The following is a 13,045-nucleotide window of genomic DNA, read 5'->3' as shown; positions in this document are numbered from 1 at the left end:
TGCTCCCCTGTGTGATACAAAGATCTGAGCACCAGTAGGGGTCCCTCAATCCTCTTGTCCTGTCTCATCACAGAGATGACTGTAAGCACTATCTTTCTTCAGGCTTAACACATTGTGCGTCTTTGTTAAACTCACACAGCCCTACACTACCCTGGAAGGACAGCGTATTAGTGCATGTAACACAATCTGCTCTGTATTGTCTGCCCTGTTTCAGCTGCTCTACACAACTCTTCCTCTTATGAAGTTACCTAATAATAAGCACTGTTAGCCCATTTTCAGAGGAGGAAACTGAGCCTCCAGGAGTTGTTGTGAAGCCACACATGCAAGTTATATTTGTCATATAGACAGTGTCAGGGGCAAGATGCCAGGAGTATCACATAGGACGCTTTTGGCTTTAAGTGATAGAAAATTCCAATACAAATGACTTAATGAGGAAACTTAGTATCTCACATAACCCTAAGTCTGGATGTCAGACTTAACCAGCTCTAGGGCTGGTTACTTAATGTTATTTCTGCCTCCGTTTCTGCATCTGTAAAATGGGGATCATATTAGAACTTGCCTCATATGGTTGCTCTAATGATTAAATAAATTAGTACCTAGGAAATCTTTAGAACTGGGTCTGGTCTATTATAAGAGCTCAACAGGCCACAGTTATTAATGTTATTCTCCAAGGCTCTTCCTCCTGGAGGGCACATGTAGGAGGCAGCTTTGATGTCACATCTGTGCAGCTTGTGTTTCAAATGAAGAGCATGGGCTATCCCACCGCCTCAGATTCCAGAGAGGACAGTGTGGGTTGATATGGCCTCCTTTAAGCCCAGGCTGGAGCATGGGCCAATGCCCTGTGGCAGGGTGCCATGACTGGAGACTCACCCAAACTTCCCCAGGGCTTGAGAGGAGGGAGCAGTTTCCTAAAGGAAGTCTGGGAGTGCTGTGACCAGAGGAAGAATGGTAGGCATGCTGAGCAGATGATACTACAGATGACCTTTGTCATTTGTTTTCCCTTTGACATCAGGAGTTGGGATTTTGACTGAATGTGTTGAATATATTAGATACTGCGTTAGCAGCTGTGGTTGTAAGAAATTTTTCGGTCATAATATAATCCTTTATTCTGACCTCCAGACTGCAGTCTCATCTCCAACAGTTCTCTCAGTATTTGATCATATTTAGTTTACTGAATTTTTAATACTAAAAATTTGGAGGGGCAAGTGACACCATCAGAGGTTAACTCAGCATTGATAGACATAAGTTTTTTTTTTTTTATTGCACTTCTTTGATCATATAAGCATGAAAAAAGTTCATATAAACCAAAAAGAAAGCAGACAACAGAAGTGTCTGTCTCACGAGGGTAGCCTCAGCAACGTGCATTGGCTCAAGAAACACACGAAGTGCTGAAGCAACATGGCTGCCTGGGAATGTTGTGCCTCTTCTCCCACAATGCACTGCAGGCACCACAGGGCGGGACTTCCACCTGACGGAGAGGTCTTCCTTCAAGTGTGAAGACAGAGCTTTATCACCTCCATACCCACAGTCCCCACTGCAATGACACTCTGTAATGGTTTTTTCAGCGAAACATAATGTCTATAAATTTTTTTTCTAAAGAGCAGTGCATTATAAATCATTTTTCTGAAGCCTAAAACTTGCTATGATTGAACAAGTACTTAGCAAGGAGTTTTTTATACTAACAGAATTTTTTTCTAAGTGTAAAAGCCACAGACCTTCAATGAACATCTTACATTTAATCTTCATTTTTGTCAATACACATACATAGTTTAAGAAGTGAAACAGTTTTGAGGCACCTGGGTGGCTCAGTCAGCTAAGCATCCGACTTCCACTCGGGACATGATCTCCAGGTTCAAGGGTTCACCTGAGTCAGGCTCTGTGCTGACAGCCCAGAGCCTGGAGCTTGCTTCAGATTCTGTATTTCCCTCTCTTTCTGCCCCTTCCCTGCTCGCACTCTGTCTCTCTGTCTCTCAAAAATAAATAAAAACATTAAATAAATTTTAAAGAAGTGAATCAAGTTTTGTGACAATAGTAACAACAAAAACCAAAGGAGTCTTTGCACATCCCACCTCACCCATCCCCCTTTTCCACTCCTTTTGCAAACATTGCAACTCTTCCAGATCTTTCTTCTGATGTTCATCTCCAGGTTGTAAAATAATGAGCTTGCATTGCTATTCTTTGATTTTAGTTTTTTATATGTCCTTGTCTATTTGAGCTGCTATAACAAAGTGCCATAGACTGGGTAGTTTATAAACAACAGAAATTTATTTCTCCCAGTTCTGGAGGCTGGAAGTTTGAGACCAGGGTGGCAGTATGGTTGGTGTCCAGTGATGGTCCTTTTCTGCGTTGCAGACTGCTGACTTCTTGTTGCGTCTTTCCGTGGTGGGGAGCAGAGGAAGCAAACTCACTTGTGACTTTTATGAGGGCACTAATCCCATGTATGAGGGCTCCATCCTTATGACCTCATCTAATCCTAACCACCTCCCGAAGGCCTCATCTCCTAATACCATCACATTGTGGGGTAAGGTTTCAACATATGATCTTTGTAGGGAAACGAACATTCAATGCACAGCCAATATCATCTATTAGCTTCTAACTATGGAATATAAAGTTTGGCTCCTTTCATACATGCCTCCCCACATGCTCCCAATACAGTTTATTTCTATGATTTTTGATTAAACCAAAATTATGCTTTTGCAAATATCGTGATTATTATATAAACAGCTGAGCTGTGTAGTGTACTATGATTATCTCCTTTCATAGTCACCGTTTTGTCTCCCTGGCAGTTAGTAATTGCCCCATATTTTCATTTCCTAATTTTTTAATGCACCTATCATTTATTCATCCACAAATTCTTTGCCAAGGTATACATTTCTCAAAACATTCTAATGCATCAGGTAATCTATGTGATTCATATTTTTCTTGGTGATTATCCTTCTAGAGATTTCTATTCCTCATCTATGAGTTATTTTACTCAGTCTTTTCCCCATAGACTTTTTTTCTCCCCAGAGTGTTCCTCTTTCCACTTCCGTTTATGAACTGGTTCTTTCTTAGGCCAGCTGTAGAGCCACTGTCAACAACCCAGCAATCTCATCCTTTACCCTAGGAATTCTAATTTGCGTTGGAATGTTTTTTCTTGGATTCCATATTTTCCTCACTCTTGGTGTATTTCTTTGCTATGGTGAATCACACCCTCCAAGAGCTTCACATTTTTATTTTGTTTTGTATTTTGAGGCTTGCATGTCTGTAAATGAAAATGTGTTTATTTTTTATTTTCACTTTTTGATGGATGACTTGGGTGGGGGTGGTAAAATTTGAGGTTGGAAATCATTTTGAAGGCATTACTCTGCTGGCTTCAGTCTTGCTTCTGAAAAGTCTAACACCATTCTGATTCCTGATCTTTTGTGGGTGCCCTGTTTTTCTCTTGAGAACTTAGTGGAGTCTTCTCACTTTCTCAAATGTTCTGAAATTTTAAGGCTGTCTGCTCTGATGTGTTTTGTTTGCTTTCTGTTTAATTTTTTGTGCCACATAGTTGGTAGGATTTTTCAGTCAGGAGGCTTATGTCCTTTGGTTCTGGGAAATTATTTTATTTTTCTGATAATTTTCCTAATTCAGAGTGAAGAAAATCTAACGCTCACATTTGGTGGACTAATCATCTAATTTTTTTTTTTTTTGTATTTTCTCTCTTATTTTCCAATCCTTTGTTTATATGTCTTCCATTTGAAAAATGTATTTCTTCAATTCTATCTTTCAACTTTCATAATGAAGTTATAAAAATTCACGTGGCACCTTGATCTTGTTTTATGGATGCAGTATCTCCTTTTTTTCTTCACTTAAAAACTGAATTACAGATTTTAAAAACATATCTTGATCTCTGCAATGTCTCTCTTTTTTTCTTTTGGTTCTTTTTTGTCTTTGTTCACAAAGACTTTCCTCAGTTTGTTACATATTTAAGAGTGACTACTACAACAACACAGGAAACTCTGTATTGTATGCAAGGGTTTTTGTTTTGTTGGAATTTCCCAAAGGGTAAATTGGCTGTTTTGCTAGAAACCCTCAAATGTCATTATTGGTAGTCAAGTATCTGGAGTCAGTTTCCCCAGAGAGGGACTTTTTAATTTTCTGGTGTGGGATGGGGTGGAGTGGAAGGTCCAAGACTGACTTTTAGAGTGCAGAGCCAAGTGAGGAAAGGGGCTTAACTTTGACCTTACCTGCTATTTACACGTGGACCTAGGTTCCTGGGCCTGGACTCTGCTTTATCATCTCTAAAGAGTGACTCCCCTTCTGGATGAGGGAGAGGTGGTCCCACAGCCTGTGGGGTTAGTAAGTCACTGACTGTGACTTCACTCTCAGCCCACCTACCAGGACCCTCCCCATGAGAAACACCTGATGCTTCTGCTTCCTGAGACTTCCTCTGGGCATGAACCCACCCACAGCCTCTGGCCCAGCATTGGCTTTCTGCCTCCTTTGGTCTGCTCAGTTATTCACTAGTAGATATGACTGCTGCTTTTTGACCTTACTCTGCTCTGACTCCTTTCGTGTTCTCTTTGCCTTTGTGGATCAATGTCTTTTTATCTTTTATTCTGTCACTTTAATGGGATTTGGGGAGGGAGTGGAGAGGAATGTGTGTGTGCAATTCATCATATTTGCATACATTTCCATAACACCTGAAGTCATTAACTGACCCACCTGTGTATCTCTCATCGGAATTTGGGACAATTCCATTGTCTCCTAGCTGCCCACCATATTTCCAGTGAAACAGCCTCACTTCTTATTTGGAGTCCTGGGAGGTGTGGGGTGGGCATGGCAAGAGCCCCCACTTCCTTTTTTTATTTTTTAATTAAAAAATAAAAAAAAATTATTAAAAATTTTTTAATGTTTATTTTTGAGAGACAGTGCAAATGGGCGAGGGGCAGAGAGAGAGGGAGCCCCAGAATCTGAAGCAGGCTCCAGGTTTGGAGCTGTCAGCACAGAGCCCTGCGTGGGGCTTGAACTCACAAACCTCCAGATCATGACCTAAGCTGAAGTTGAACACTTAACTGACTGAGCCCTTGGGCGCCCCAAGAGCCCCCATTTTCAGTGCAGAATCAGTTCACTTCTTAACTTCTTCTGCCAGTTTCCAGAGTATTAGACACTGCTCTCAGGTCTAGGTAACTCTGGATATGCCAGACTTTTCTGAAGGAGTTAAACAGTAACCTAAGCCTTTGTTAAAGCTCCCAAATTTAAAATGATACTGTATGAGGGAAAAGTCCCACAACAAAACATTCTGGTGTCTATCTGAAAGAATAGCCATTGTTCTTTTTAGCCGTTGCTTCAAAAACGTGTTCTGTGGCTACAATGGAGGAAAAGTAGCATTCATTGGGAGGTGGGAGGACTTGACAGCCCACCCTCAGGTGTTTATAGAAAAGGCAGTTCTTGCCTTTTCTATAAGTGGTGGTGTTGGGACTGAGAGTGGCCTTTCTAGTCTGAGGCCAGTTCTCGGCTGAGTAACTTGGGTGAGCTGTGCCTGCTTCTTCCCCCAGGCTGAGGACGTTGTAATTCACAGGCTGCCTCCTGGGATCCTGCTAGAGAAGACAGTGATCAAGGACTCATTGACAATGCACTGCAGGAACAGACATCCCCTTGGCTATGGGGCAGAGTTTGAATCCTGGAGCTGGATCCTTGGCGGACCCTGAGGATTCGGTGCTGAGAGGCTGCCAAGAAGCTGGCAGGACATTGGGAATGGTACCAGCTGGGGACTGGCTCACTTTTGGGTACAGAATGTTTTATTCAGTGGGGAAAGTAGTGCTGGGGCGTATGAATAAAGCCTTCAAATGCCATGTAGGGGGCTATTTAACTTTCCCCCTCTTCCTCATGCTCTGAATACAGCCAAAGGCATATGGAACTTGGCCCACATCGATCATATCGTAGGTGACAATGGAATCTGGGCCACCCAAAATCAACAAATCCCTAACAAGACACAATTGGCTGTTAGGACTTGCCTATGGAATTGTGACATTGCCAGTTGCGTAAATATTCTCTGAATAAACACACTCATATTAATGTGTAAACTATTTCCTTCCCAGTGAAGAGGCTCTTTTTATAAGACTGTTCCTCTGTTCCCACTTGGAGGCTGAAAAATGTGTCTGTTTTAGGTATTGAGGGTCCTGGTGTGGGGACAAGATGCCATGTCTAATCCAGTGGTGTGTGGCTCTGATCCAGCCCAAGGTTCTGTGATCAAGGCCTGGGACAGCAAGGAGGACAGCATGGATATGGGTGGGTAGATGAGCTATGGTGGGGAGGAATGTGGGCACAGTGGGCAGAAAAGTGCACCCCCCCCCCACCAAAGATATGTCCAAGTCCTAACCTAGGGAACCTGTGAATGTGACTTTATTTGGAAAGAGAGTCTTTGCCAGTGTAATTACCTGAAAGATCTCTAGATGAGATCATCCTGGATTTAGGGTGGGCCAAAATCCAATGACTTGTAGGTGTCCTTGTAAGAGAAAGGTGGGGAGATCTGAAACAGGGAGACACAAGATGGTCATGTGACAAAGGAGGCAGTGACTGGGGTGATGCTGTCATAGCCAAGGAGCCACTAGAAACTGGAAGAGGCAGGAAGGAGTCTCTTTTAGAACCTCTGGAGAGAGCGTGGCCCTGACAGCACCTTGATTTCAGACGTCTGGCCTCCAGAACCTTCAAAGAATAAATTTCTGTCATTTTAAGCTACCAAATTTGTGGTAATTTGTTATAGCAGCCATAGTAAACAAACCAAATGGGAAAGATCTGGACAGGAAGAAGCAGGAAGACAGGAAGACAAAGAGGTCAGGGTGGCAACAGCTAGGGACACTCAGGCAGGGAGAGGCACGGGGCTGGTGTGATAGCTCCTCCCACCTGTCTTAGTCTGCTTAGGTGGCCATCACCAAAAGCCACAGACAGGGTGACAGAAATGACAGGAATTCATTTTTTTTCACAGTTCTGGAGGCTGGGAGTTAAAAATCAGGGTGCCAGCATGCGCCGGCTTCTAGTGAAGACTCTTCCTGGCTTGTAGATAGCCACTTTCTCACCGGCTGCTCACATGGCAGAGAGAGAGCAAGAGCAGCCTGGCTGGTATCTCTTCTTATAAGGGTGCTGATCCCCTCATGAGGGGCCCACCGTCATGACCTGATCTAAACCTAGTGATTTTCCAGAGTCCCCATCTCCAAATACCAATGGGGATTAGGGCTTCCACATGTTACTTTTGGGGAGACATAATTCAATCCATAGCACTCTTACTGTAGAGACCTCCCAGCATAGATCTGGCAATTTAGTAGCTAGAATTTGACAGAACTTTGCTGCACAAAACAGGCAAAAACGCTGTTTGTTGAAGAAGGATAATTAACCTGGAAGGGAGAATACACTTGCCTTCGGTTTAACTAAGCTCTGAATAAAGACTGACCCAACAGTTTGGATGTCCGTGAAGACAGATGGGCAGTCATTCATCAGATCTGTGAAATGGGGACCTAGGGGGTTATCTGTCTTGTCCGTCCCACTATCTTCTTCTTCTGTCATTATTCTGCCAGGAGGGGTTACTGACTGGCCACTCTCCTGTTATGGGCTGAATTGTGGCCCTTTTCCTCATCCTCAATTCTTGTATTGAAGTCCCAACCCCAAGTACCTCAGGATATGACGGTATTTGGAGACAGGATCTTTAAAGAGGTAATTAAATTAAATGGGTCATTAGGGTGGGCCTTAACCCAATCTGAATACACCAGTCAGAGGATGTCGGACATGGACACACACAGAGGAAAGACATTGTGAAGACACAGGGAGAAGATGACTAACTACAAGCCAAAGAGAGAGGCCTGAGGAGAAACCAACCAACTCTGTGGACACTTTGATCTTAAACTTCCAGACTCCAGAACTATGGCAATCAATTTCTGTTGTTTAAACCACCCAGTCTGTGGTACTTTGTTTGGCAGCCCAAGTGAACTAACGCACCTTCTCCAAGCCCAGTCCTTCAGGTAAAACCCTTCTTGCTCCTGATGCCCAGACCACCTCAACCCCATTGTTCCTCCCCATCCTCTCAGCCTGTTGGAGTCAGGGACACATTGGAATCCCTGGTCACTCCCTTCCAACTTTAGCAAGTTACTCAATCTCTTTGAATCTTGGCTGCTTCATTCATAAAACTGGATGTAATAAACTCTCCCTGGGCATGAATATTAAATGAACTAACATATGTAAACAGATTTAATGCGGCTGAGGTCCAACCACTCTAGCATCTTCTCCATTAGAGGACATTTACCATGTTTTGTAGCCCAGCACTAAGCAGCCTGCCTGTTTGGAGAAAATGCCAAGATCTGTGGGAAGCTGGGCCTTGTCTCTCACTGTGCACAGATGAATCTTGTAGCGATTTATCTTTGGTGGGGGAGCAGGCAATGTGACTTGTTCAGCCAGACTCTCCTATCGGGCCCTGAACTCTTGAAGGAGTGACATAAAGAACTCATGGAAGTGACAGTAGAGACAAGAGACCAGGGATGTGGCAATGAGGGCCCAGTGACCTGATGTTGCTATCCATTGGGCTGCACCACTGGTGGTCTCCCAAGCAGCAAGTCTTTTGGGGTGACTTTCCTATATTTTTGTCTAGTATCCTTTCTTTGTTTTTGTCTATACCTAGAACTTGATCTTCCAGATTTCACATTTATTTCATACATTGCTTCCCAATGATTTTTATCTTTAAATCCTTCCAATAAAATCCTTTTCTGCTCAAGTTAGAATTGGTTCTGTTGTTTACTACTAAGTGCCCTCACTGGTATATCAATATTGCGTCCCTGTTTGCAGTCAGTTTCCTTGTGCTCTGTTTTCTTGGGGCCTGTCTCAGCTGGCAATCAGATTGGAAAGTTATTTAACAGATTATTTCACACTAAGGTGAGAAAGATTTGTGTAAAGTAGTAATTTTCCAAAGACATTTGCATTTTGAAAAGGGCAAGGAAATCGATGATGTGAAGAAGTTAGGATTTTATTTAACCATTAGTGGAAGAGTTGATCTTTTGGACTAGATCTATATGTATAGCAGACCTGTCATGTCTCCAGAATCCTGTTGTTCAAGGCATTGTCTAGTCTGCTTTGGCTGATACTGGTTCATTTGAGTGAGTACCTCTCATGTTGGCCTTTCTGTGGGCACAGGTAGAGAGCACGGCTGTCTTTCAGGTTTGTGTTTTGTTTACATTTTACTGTTTTAATCAGAAGGTTATTAGTTTCTTACTTGAAAACCCACTCAGATGCTTAATTGACCAACATTGGCAGGTGAAGGTTACATTTTGTCCAAATGAGCAGAGGGGGTGGGGGAGAGGACAAGGGAATATTTGTCCAAATGTCTTAACCTGTTGTTCAATATTGATGACATGTGGCATGACTAAGACAAGGACTTCCAGGCAGATCCAATGGAACAGGGTGAGTGTGGATGTGGAGAACCCAGTACAGGTTGGAAATCCCAAAGAGAGCTTGGGCCAAATTGCAAATTTCAGGTCAATTCCTTTAGCCAGTCTACTGTTCCTGGCTCCTACCACCACCATGTTGTTTTCACTGAGACTTTAATCAGGTCTTGATGGCCTTGCATCTTGAGAAGGAAGAGGAATCAAGGGCAGAAGATTGGAGAAAGGACAGGAGCAGAAGTGGGGTCAAGAAAGGGGTATTCTCCATGAATTAGTAACTTTTAAGTAGAACTTAGGTACAGCAAGAAGGACAGATTGTTAAACGAAGCAAAGAAACAGGAAGGCAATCTGGGAAATGACACAGCTCTCATCATTAGGCTCTTTATTTATGAAAATACTATGATGATCCATTTGATTGTGAAATTTAGGAGTCCTGCCTGCATGCCTGCCCAGGTCATAGTCTGGAAGAAGAGATGAATGTCTTGTTCTGACTGACTGAATAGTCAGGATACTGAATTTCTGAGATTTTTCAGGACAAGAGCCTCATGAGCAGCAGGAGTAATGAGAAAAGTTCTCCCCCCACCCCCCCCCCCAAATAAGGTGGTGAGCCAAAGCCTAGAGAGAGTATCAGCTGTGAAATAAATAAAGAAACAGCCATCTTTTCACATTCTTGAAGGACTAACTTTAAGGTCAATTCACTGCATATGGAAAATCTCACCAGGGCTTTGAAATGGACTCTTACCTCCTATGACACTTAGTCATGTCAAAAGGGAATTTTGGCTTCTGAGGGTAGGTAGTTTCTGGGGGTGCTTTTCAAATGCCAAACCATGCTGCCTCCAGGAATATTTTCCAAGTCACTGTTCTGCCAGCCAAGATCCCATCTCCAGGTCATTGCCTACTCCTCCCTCTTTGTGCCTCCTCAAGTCCATCAGCCAACAGAACTGCCCCCCCCTCCACTCCTACCACCCCTACTTTGTCTATGCCTGCCATATTTCTGGCCCTGGATCTGTCCACAGGATACTCAGGGATATTTTAGCTTCTAGTTTCTTCTCCCCAGTTCAAATTGTCCTGTCTACCACTGCCATATTGATCAATACCCAAACTTCCACATTATCTACAAAATAATAAGCCCAAGAGTGAAGATATTACTCAATCCAGGCCTTTCTTTGTTTTTCAAAAATGAGGGAAGAATTTTAATTACTTGTGGTTTTAGCTTCCAAGATTCTAACAGATGTTGAAAAAGAGTGGTGTCCTGGAGGAACAATGGCTGGGTGTCCAGCTTCTAGATAAGTGTCCAATGAAACACAAATGATAGTTTTTATAATGAAAGAATGTCTTTCATGTGAGATCTAGCCTCACTTCGGGCTCCATGCTGGGCATGGAGTCTGCTTAAGCTTCTCTCTTTCAGTTGGCTGGGTGGCTCACTCAGGTCATGATCTCACAATCGTGAGATCAAGCCCCACATCAGGGATTGGGATTGGGATATTCTTTCTCTCTCTCTCTCTCTCTCTGCCCTTCTCCCCTGCTCTCTCTCTCTCTCTCTCTCTCTCTCAAAAAATACTTTCTCTGCTACTCCCCTATTCATGCTCATGCTCTCTCTAAAAAAAAAAAAAAAAAAAAAAAAAAGAAAAAAAAGAATGCAAACCCTATGCAGACATATTCTAATGTTTCTTCCTCAGATTTTAAGCCACATGACCACAGTTATGTAGCTGGATGGCATATGAGGGGCTAACCAAAGGATGGTAAGCCAACGCTGAGGAGGTGGAAAAGGAAAGGGTGGAGAAAGCCAGGGTGGTCATCTGTAGATGGAAGCCAGATGAGAAGACTCTCTCCCTTCCAGCCCATGCTCAAGTGGTAGCAACAAACCCACACAGACAACACACACTCAAATATATATGCATGTGCGTGTGTGTGTGCGCACACACACACACACACACACACAGAGTTCCTTTACACACAAACACATCAGTGTTCTTAGATTTCTAGAGCATTTCTGAAGCAATCATTTCACTATTGTGTTGCCTTGTTCTTTAGGCTTTGGTTTTTCTCACTTGGACATTGCCCATTCCTTTAAAAAGTATAGTAGACATGGAGGTAGAAATGCTAATGATCTTCTAAATAGTCACTCTTTAGGTCTCTTTCTTCTCTTCTCCCTTTTTTTCCTCATACATTTTTTATAGTCCAACATCCTTAGTAATGTGAGATGATCCAAAGGTTCTCAAAACCTCTGAGTACACAGCATCACATAGTGATCACTTTCAAGCATGATCCAGAGAGGTCTTTGTCCAGAGACACAAAAGTTACCATCGGTTATTTAAAATACTCCATTACTAGCTTGGATTTGAAAATTTCCTTCACTATTATATGTATCTTAAATTTCACTGTTTTGGAATCAGCCACATAGTAGGAATACACAAAGATGTAGAAATAAATTTAAAAAAGGTCTGTAGAAACAGATTTTTCATCATAAAAGAGGTGTTATTAGGTGTTAGAAAAATATAAATGTTGCAAACTGTGTTTTATACAGTGCTTCCAAGAATAAACTATGCCAAATCTGGGGAAAAGAGATATTGATTAGTCAGGTTTCTGGATGGCCCCTTCCTTTTGCTTTTAGCACTGCTGTGCTGTTTTATAGGCAGTAACCCAGTCACCAAAGAACAAAGAATCTGAACAGAGACTCTGGAGGATATGCCAACTTGAGAACTAATTATTGCCTTGTTAAACAGTGAGATGGAGTTATTGTAGATTTTTTGGGTGTGGCAGTTAAAATGTACTTTATAAAACAAGTTTCTAGAAAATAAGAATTTCTCAAATTTAAGAAGTAACTGAAAGAGTAATTTACAGAAATGTGGTCTCCCCATGGAACCATTTCATGAAACAAAAACTAAAATGGATGATGTTAAATGGAAACAGAATAGAAGTAACGCTTCCACATGGATTTTGAAACTCCTTTCAAAACAGCTATCTACCAGATAACATTACCAAATGTCCTGTATAGCCATTGTTCTGGAGCTAGAATTCTGAATCAAGATCAAGGCCATGGTCTCTCTGAAGGCCCTAAGAGAGGGATACTTCCCTGCCTCTTCCAACTTCTGGTGGTTTCCAGCAATCCTTGGTATTCCTTGGCTTGTCATCACATCACTCCAGTCTCTGCTTCTGTGATCACAGGGCAGTCTTCCTGTGTGTCTATCTGTGTCCACATTTCCCTCCTCTTACAAGGATATCAATCATTGGATTAGGCCTACTCTAATCCAGTGTGCTGTCATCTGAACTTGATTACATCTACAAATATCCAATTTCCAAATAAGGTCGCATTTATATTACTGGGGGTTTGGACTTCAACACCTCATTCCTAGTCCATGATGTCACCATAAAGAGAATAAGCCAGAAGTTCTTTGTTATGTATATGCAATTACATTAGTAATAACTACATACTCAGAATAAAACTACCCAGAGTAAGATCAATTTCTTCATGATAGCATGAGGAGCCCTACAGACCCACTATAGTGGAACTGGGGAAAAACCAAATAAAACCCAACCATATAAAGCTTTTGGAAATGGTCCTAAGGAAAGGCAGCAAAGGAAGAAACTTCTATTCAAGAAAATTTACAAAAATTTGATGAGACAGATGAGCATCTATGACACTTGAACCAACT

Source organism: Panthera leo, chromosome D4, assembly GCF_018350215.1.
Source record: "Panthera leo isolate Ple1 chromosome D4, P.leo_Ple1_pat1.1, whole genome shotgun sequence".
Taxonomy (NCBI): domain Eukaryota; kingdom Metazoa; phylum Chordata; class Mammalia; order Carnivora; family Felidae; genus Panthera; species Panthera leo.
This window is presented reverse-complemented; position numbering follows the sequence as displayed.